Consider the following 7,163-nt stretch of genomic DNA (forward strand, 5'->3'; position numbering starts at 1 on the left):
TTGACACACAGGAAGCCAGTGTAAAGACTTCAGAACAGGAGTGATGTGATCCACTTTCTTAGTGTTAATGAGGACTCGAGCAGCAGCGTTCTGAATCAGCTGCAGCTTTCTAATTTCCAGGGTTACCCAAATTGCTTTATCTCAGCTAATTATACGTTTTTTTATTGAGCGACTATGGAAGAATTTAAACACATATTTTTCTAATCTGGCAACCTGCAGCTGTCTGTGAATTTGGCACATTTTTACAAAGCCAAATGTATTCCTCGCTGTTCATTTCCATTTTACCAAGAGGGCTAGAGCCATGATGAGAACAATCACCTCCATTCTTTTCCACTTTCTTATTATATATCCCCGCTCAATGACTCAATTTCATATATCTGTCAGATCTGTTTAGTCCTGTGATGTGCTGCTGTTACATAGCAGCGGCACTCTTCATGGTTTTGACATAGTGCAGCAGGAGAAGCGAGTGGGGGTCACTCACCGCTGCTCTGTCTGGGGAGTGAGTAATGATGGAATGAGTACAATAACACAGAGAGGATTCATGCATTTCTAAACAGCTTACAGAGTGATGCTTCCCAGAGAGGAGACATAACCACGTGACAGGTAAGATGGTCGAAGCATTGGAAATCCATTACTGGGTGATGGAGCGGGGCTGCACCCAGGGCATTGTAATGGGAGCACCAGTGAGACACAGTGTCTGAAGACTTGATGGGATGAGGAGGAAAGGGAAGAGGAAAGGAAAGGAGGGGGGAGTTGTGAAGAGACTGTAGGGATGCGAGGAAGGAAAGCAGAGAGAGAAGCAAGTGGAGATTTGTATGTGAGGTCTGCAGGAGGAAGCGAGGCAAAGGATGAGGGGAAGGACAGAGATAATGCGAGGTCAGAGGAAGATGTCAGTCGAGAAGCACGGATAATACCAGACAGCAGTTGCTGTAAGTGGACTGCACTTTTCATGGCTTGCTTCGAAAGCATTTCTCCTTGACACGTTTTAAGGATCTTGACAGAGCGGTGAAGGTTTTTTTCAAGGATCACTGCATTGTTAACTCCAGCAGAATGCAAAAACTGTAAGGATTTTTTCCCATTCAAACAAAAACCTTTTTGAAAGTGATAGTGTTGGGTGTGGAGAACACAATAATATGATTTACACTATTTCAGAGATCTGTATAAGTTGGCATTAGAAGACACATGTGACACAGAGTCCATAACATACTGTATATGTGCTCAAATATAAAACTATGACTTTAAAAATGTGAAACAAAGCTGAATCATCCCCGGTTAAATGAATCCCTTCCAATGAAAACCATTTAAACTGATTAATGCTTTTTGTCTATTGTTAAATCTAAGTACATTACGTAAAATGCTTGAAAGAATAATAAATTTTTAGCATCAACATTTCAAGTCAAACGTAATACATGAAACGTATTTTTTACTGTCTTGTTGTTGTGTCAGTTGGTTTCATATTATATACTCTCTCCTCTCGTAAGCCTCTTCTGCTCGCGCTCAAGAGCTCCCTTTGCGGCGTTCATTTGATCAATTCATGCAAATTGCTGGAAACCAACACACTTGCCAAGACGAGATGAGATGTTGAACTCGTGATGACATGTCGGTAAGAAGCTTCAGAAGTGCTTTTATTGTGCCACTCAAGAGTCCTGCGTCGGAGTACAATATTGTCCAACCCCGATGCAATCCTGCTCTACAGGCTTGCTGGAAATGACCAGATGGAAAGTCTGTTTCGGCTTGCCTCCTGTAAACCCTTGTTTCTACCAGTAAGTGACTTCATATTGTCTTGAAGCACCACGGAAATGTCTGTCTGGACAGCATTAAGATTTGGAGCACCGCTGCTGTGTTCATCGGCTCGTCGCAGTGTGTGGGCGGCATGTCTGCCCTCTGATGAACTTATGCCACCCTGCCCACCCACGGGCTCCAGCTACTCACTTATTATTCATACGTTTTCACTGTGAACACACACACACACACACACACACACACACACACACACACACACACACACACACACACACACACACACATTTGTGAGAGAGGAACGCTCCCAATCCCTTGTATCTTGCGTACAGCTGAGGAGAACAACGGAGCATGATAAAAACAGTGTCCTTTGTTCCACCACGCTAACAGTGATGATGCTAATTACCATGTGTTAGTTTGGCCGCTTGTCAGAATGACGAGAGGCAACCTTTGTTTGACGTGGGGCTCTAGAAATGAATCACACACCCTGAGGTCTGCTGGTGAGCAAAACACGGCGCTTATAATCATCCACTTCATTATACCCACAAATAGCTGGCAGATTTCCATATCCAACGCAGAGAATTGAAGGCTAGCAGGAGCACTTTCTGTTGTCTTAGAATATGTATATTTATTTTTACATTTATGATTATTACCATGGTGGCAAGGAAGTAAGTATCTGTTAAGCTTTGGAAGAGACACATGCAACTGTTCGTTAACTTTGAACGCATCAAGCATTCAGTATTATTTAGTATTTTTTTATTCTCAAATTGTTAGTTTTAAAGATCCAATATTGGCTTTTGGATTGTAATGTGTTGGGTAAAGAATGGAGCACCAACATCCTTATATATTTTACAGTATTAAACATGACAAATGTATAATTATTTGACATGGTCTCAAGAAGTAAACAGCTGATTTGTAGAGAAACAAGTGGCCGAAGTTATACATTATAAAACCACCTGACATTTCATTGAATTCGACCTTGCATTGGTATTTGTTAACCACCTTTATATTTATAAGACTACAATGCATTATCTTACTTCTAAAGGACTTTAAAAATATATAAAATGTAAGAGTCTATTACTAGAAACCTTGACTATTGGAAATAACATGCAGCAATTCCATATCGAAAATCCCTCCACTGGAGGAACTACACAAAAAGACAAAACCAACAGTAGGAAATATAATCATTATTTACCTTCCAGATTCTTGATTTATTGATGCGTATTTATTTATTCATACATTCTATACATTTGGGGAAAAACATTATGTGTTAAAGCACCTAGCTAGTGTAATCCACTGTTCCAAAGCATTCCTTCATATTCCCTCTTTATTAAATCAGCAGATTAGCTTGTTCCTGCACAGCTTGTTCCCTCTCCTCAGCACCAACCAAACAACGAAAGCCAATCTCATCTCTTGTACACTTTACCGTGCAACTAACTTCTACATTACTGTGTTCAGATAAGTTCCACCCTCTCCTCTCATGCTGAGAGAGGCATATTGTCAGGCCTTTGTCACTCTGTTCTCTGGAAGTGTTCTTCTCTCTCAATTGTACTTTCTCAGCAGAACTGGCGAGAGGAAAATGTAATCAGCATCTCACCATGCTGCTTACAGTAGGTGTCTGACAGACAAAATTACATGCTGTCTCTTTGACAACCAAAAAGATATACAGGACTGTCTCAGAAAATTAGAATATTGTGATAAAGTTCTTTATTTTCTGTAATGCAATTAAAAAAACAAAAATGTCATACATTCTGGATTCATTACAAATCAACTGAAATATTGCAAGCCTTTTATTATTTTAATATTGCTGATTATGGCATACAGCTTAAGAAAACTCAAATATCCTATCTCTAAATATTAGAATATCATGAAAAAGTATACTAGTAGGGTGTTCAACGAATCACTTGAATCGTCTAATTAACTCGAAACACCTGCAAGGGTTTCCTGAGCCATTCGTTGAACACCCTACTAGTATACTTTTTCATGATATTCTAATATTTANTGGACTTCACAGTTTGTACAGAATATCAGCATGACAATACGACACACTCTGTCCTTAGACCCTCACATCGTACAAGGAAAAACTTCCGGAGAAAGCCCACAGTTTAAAGGGGAACATGGGAGAAACCTCAGGGAGAGCAACAGAGGAGGGATCCCTCTCTCAGGACGGACAGACGTGCAATAGATGCCGTGTGTTAATTGAAAAGATAATACATTTACAACATAGGTTGACAAAATGTTTGAGAATGCATGTGTCTATAATAAGAAGATGAATCAGGGAAGTACTATTATGAGAGTCAGGCAGGACCACAGTGACAGGGACACAGCGACTCGAAGTCCAGGACTCAAATACAGGACTCAGGATCTAGGATCCAGGACACAGGACCGCAGCAACAGGATCAGCCATGACTCAGGATCCCGGCGTAGATAGACAACAAGATTCCTTACAGTCTCACTGGAGGCCAAATTAATGCCATCTAGAGTTAGTATATCTTTAGATAGTTTGTTTCGTAGAGTCTTTGGGCTGAGTACAATAACTTCAGATTTGGCCGTGTTTCACATAAAAATGTTTAAGGTCATCCACGTTTGTAAGTACTTGAGGCAGTCTTGAATTTTATTTAGGTGATTGGTTTCATCAGGCTTGATGGATAAATATAGTTGAGTATCATCTGCATAACAATGTAAATGTACAGAGTGATTTCTTATAAAATTGTCTAACGGAAGCATACTGTATATAATGTGAACAAAATAGGTCCGAGCACTGAGCCCTGTGGCACTCCATGGCTCACTTTGGTTTGCATGGAAGATTCATCGTTGACACACACAAACTGAGAGCGTTCAGATAGATAGGACCTAAACCAGCCTAAAGCAGTTCCCTTTATGCCAACTAAGTGCTCTAGTCTTTTTAATAGGATATCATGGTCGATAGTATCAAATGCAGCACTGAGATCGAGCAAAACAAGAATAGGGACAAGTCCTTTGTCTGATGCTATTGGAAGATCATTTGTGACTTTAACCAGAGCTGTCTCTGTGCTATGATGTGTTCGAATATTCTTATTCTCATCTATTAATGAAGAGTAGTAAGCTGCCCTCGCTTTACGCAGTGCTTTCTTATATTCAATGAGAGTAATATGCCAAATTACACGCGATTCTTGAAGTTTAGTGGAACGCCATATCCTTATATATATATATATATATATATATATATATATATATCAGTATATTCTATTCATTGCAGAGTATGCAAAGCACACTGTGCACTGTCACTGAACTAATATTTCACTGCTTCCTCAGCCATTCATCTTGTCATGCAGAGGTGATGCTGAGTCCAGGGTCAGACAAAGGCCTTGGCCACTGCGACATCGATGGATTCGAATGGCTGTGATTGTTGCAGCTGGAGCTCATACTGTGACCCTGTCCTTCATCGATACACAGCAGAGAGCACGGATGATGGAAATAAACACTCTCACAGCAAGAGCCTTCGAGAACATAAAAAAGAAAATGCTCTCCTTGAGGAGATTTAATAAAAACCTTCCTTGCCTGTACTATGCCACTTAAATAGCGTATACCTTTCTGAGGTATCTAGAGTGCCTTACAACCCTTGAAATGTGAAATACCCAGTTAGTTTTTAAGGGGATTCCTCCATCTGAAAACATAGGATTTAACCAGCCATTTAGATTTGGCTTACCTTCCAATGTCACATACAGCCTCATTGAATAGACATACCACAACCAATCATGTCTACGTTTAAGGTGTGCCACATTTTCCTGAAAGCCAATCAGAGCTGACTGGGCTTTTTTAAGTTTAGGGCTTAAACATTTGTTTTAACATTAAAGCAAAATACAAGTATGAGCCTGAAAAAGGGTATGGTATTTTCCCTTTAAAGGATGGGGTATCAAACATTATTTTCTTTTGCAGTCCATTGAGGAGCTGGGAGCTGGTTCTTCACACATCCAAACATAAATGCCAGGACACTAATAATGTATGAACAGCTACATGTTTACTGTCTAAACAATGTAATCACTGCCTTGGACACTGTCATAACACAGCAGTGTTGGATGTGCATTGGATAAGGGCACATCCACACCCGACAGTAGCTTGCTGTGTACTTCGAGGAGCTGTTTAGCACTTACTGCTGTGGGAGACGGAGCTTTAGCCGACTTTGTTGGCCAGACAGAGTGGTGGTGATAATGGCCTGCTGGCCTCTCCCAGATCCTGTTACACTGCTGGGGACACACAACCTGCTCTGTATTTAGCAGCAGTCCTCTCCGCTCCGAGCCAAGACTGTAACAGAGCCTGCCGTCACTTCCTCTGGCATCACAATAAAAGTCTGAAGGAACAAATAGCACCAGAGGAAATGAATATAGCCTTGATTCAGCTGTCACCTTCAGTCCATTCATTACTTTTTTATTCACTATCAAGACAGCAGGGAACAAGGCAAGCCAATAGAGAAACTAATAAACTATCCATCTTTTTAGACCAGTCACCAGCCACATCATTCTTTTATTATTTTACTTACATACTGTAGCAGTGTGATTATGGTTGGATTTGTAAGTGATCTCTCTGTGTTCTTCAGCTGATAACAGTGGTCCACAAAAAGGTCCACCTTGGTATACTGGAAAAGGTCCACCTTTGTATACTGGACAGGACCGTAGAAAGTAATTTGTTCCCATCTTGGTTGATTGTGATTATTTTAATCTCCAAGCATGCCTTTGTGTCTGTGAAATGTACCAACACTGCAACCAGATAATTGTGAGGGTACAGACAACCATCTGCTACACTCAGTCAGTCAGCAGTACCTCAGCCTGATGCTGTGTATCATGGGCTTGTTTAACACACAGGCGGCACAATAATTCACCTAACAAAAAAAAATAATATCCAGATTTTTTGACCACATTCTTTTGTTTCTTACCTCAAAAATTGAAAGTTCTGTGAATGAAGTCTGTGGTACAGATCATAAAACCATTGAAGTTTTCAATTCCCAAGATGAATGCTACAACCTTGAACAACACAAGCCCTGTGAATAAGATAGGCATTTCTCAGACATATACAGGACTGTCTCAGAAAATTAGAATATTGTGATAAAGTTCTTTATTTTCTGTAATGCAATTAAAAAAACAAAAATGTCATACATTCTGGATTCATTACAAATCAACTGAAATATTGCAAGCCTTTTATTATTTTAATATTGCTGATTATGGCATACAGCTTAAGAAAACTCAAAAATCCTATCTCAAAAAATTAGAATAGTTCCTCAGACCAAGTAAAAAAAAAAGATTTATAACAGCAAAACACAATCAAACATTTGAAAATGTCCATTAATGCACTCAGTACTTGGTTGGGAATCCTTTTGCACGGATTACTGCATCAATGCGGCGTGGCATGGAGGCAATCAGCCTGTGGCATTGCTGAGGTGTTATGGA

Source organism: Notothenia coriiceps, unplaced genomic scaffold, assembly GCF_000735185.1.
Source record: "Notothenia coriiceps isolate Sejong01 unplaced genomic scaffold, NC01 NC01_scaffold00000339, whole genome shotgun sequence".
NCBI lineage: Eukaryota > Metazoa > Chordata > Actinopteri > Perciformes > Nototheniidae > Notothenia > Notothenia coriiceps.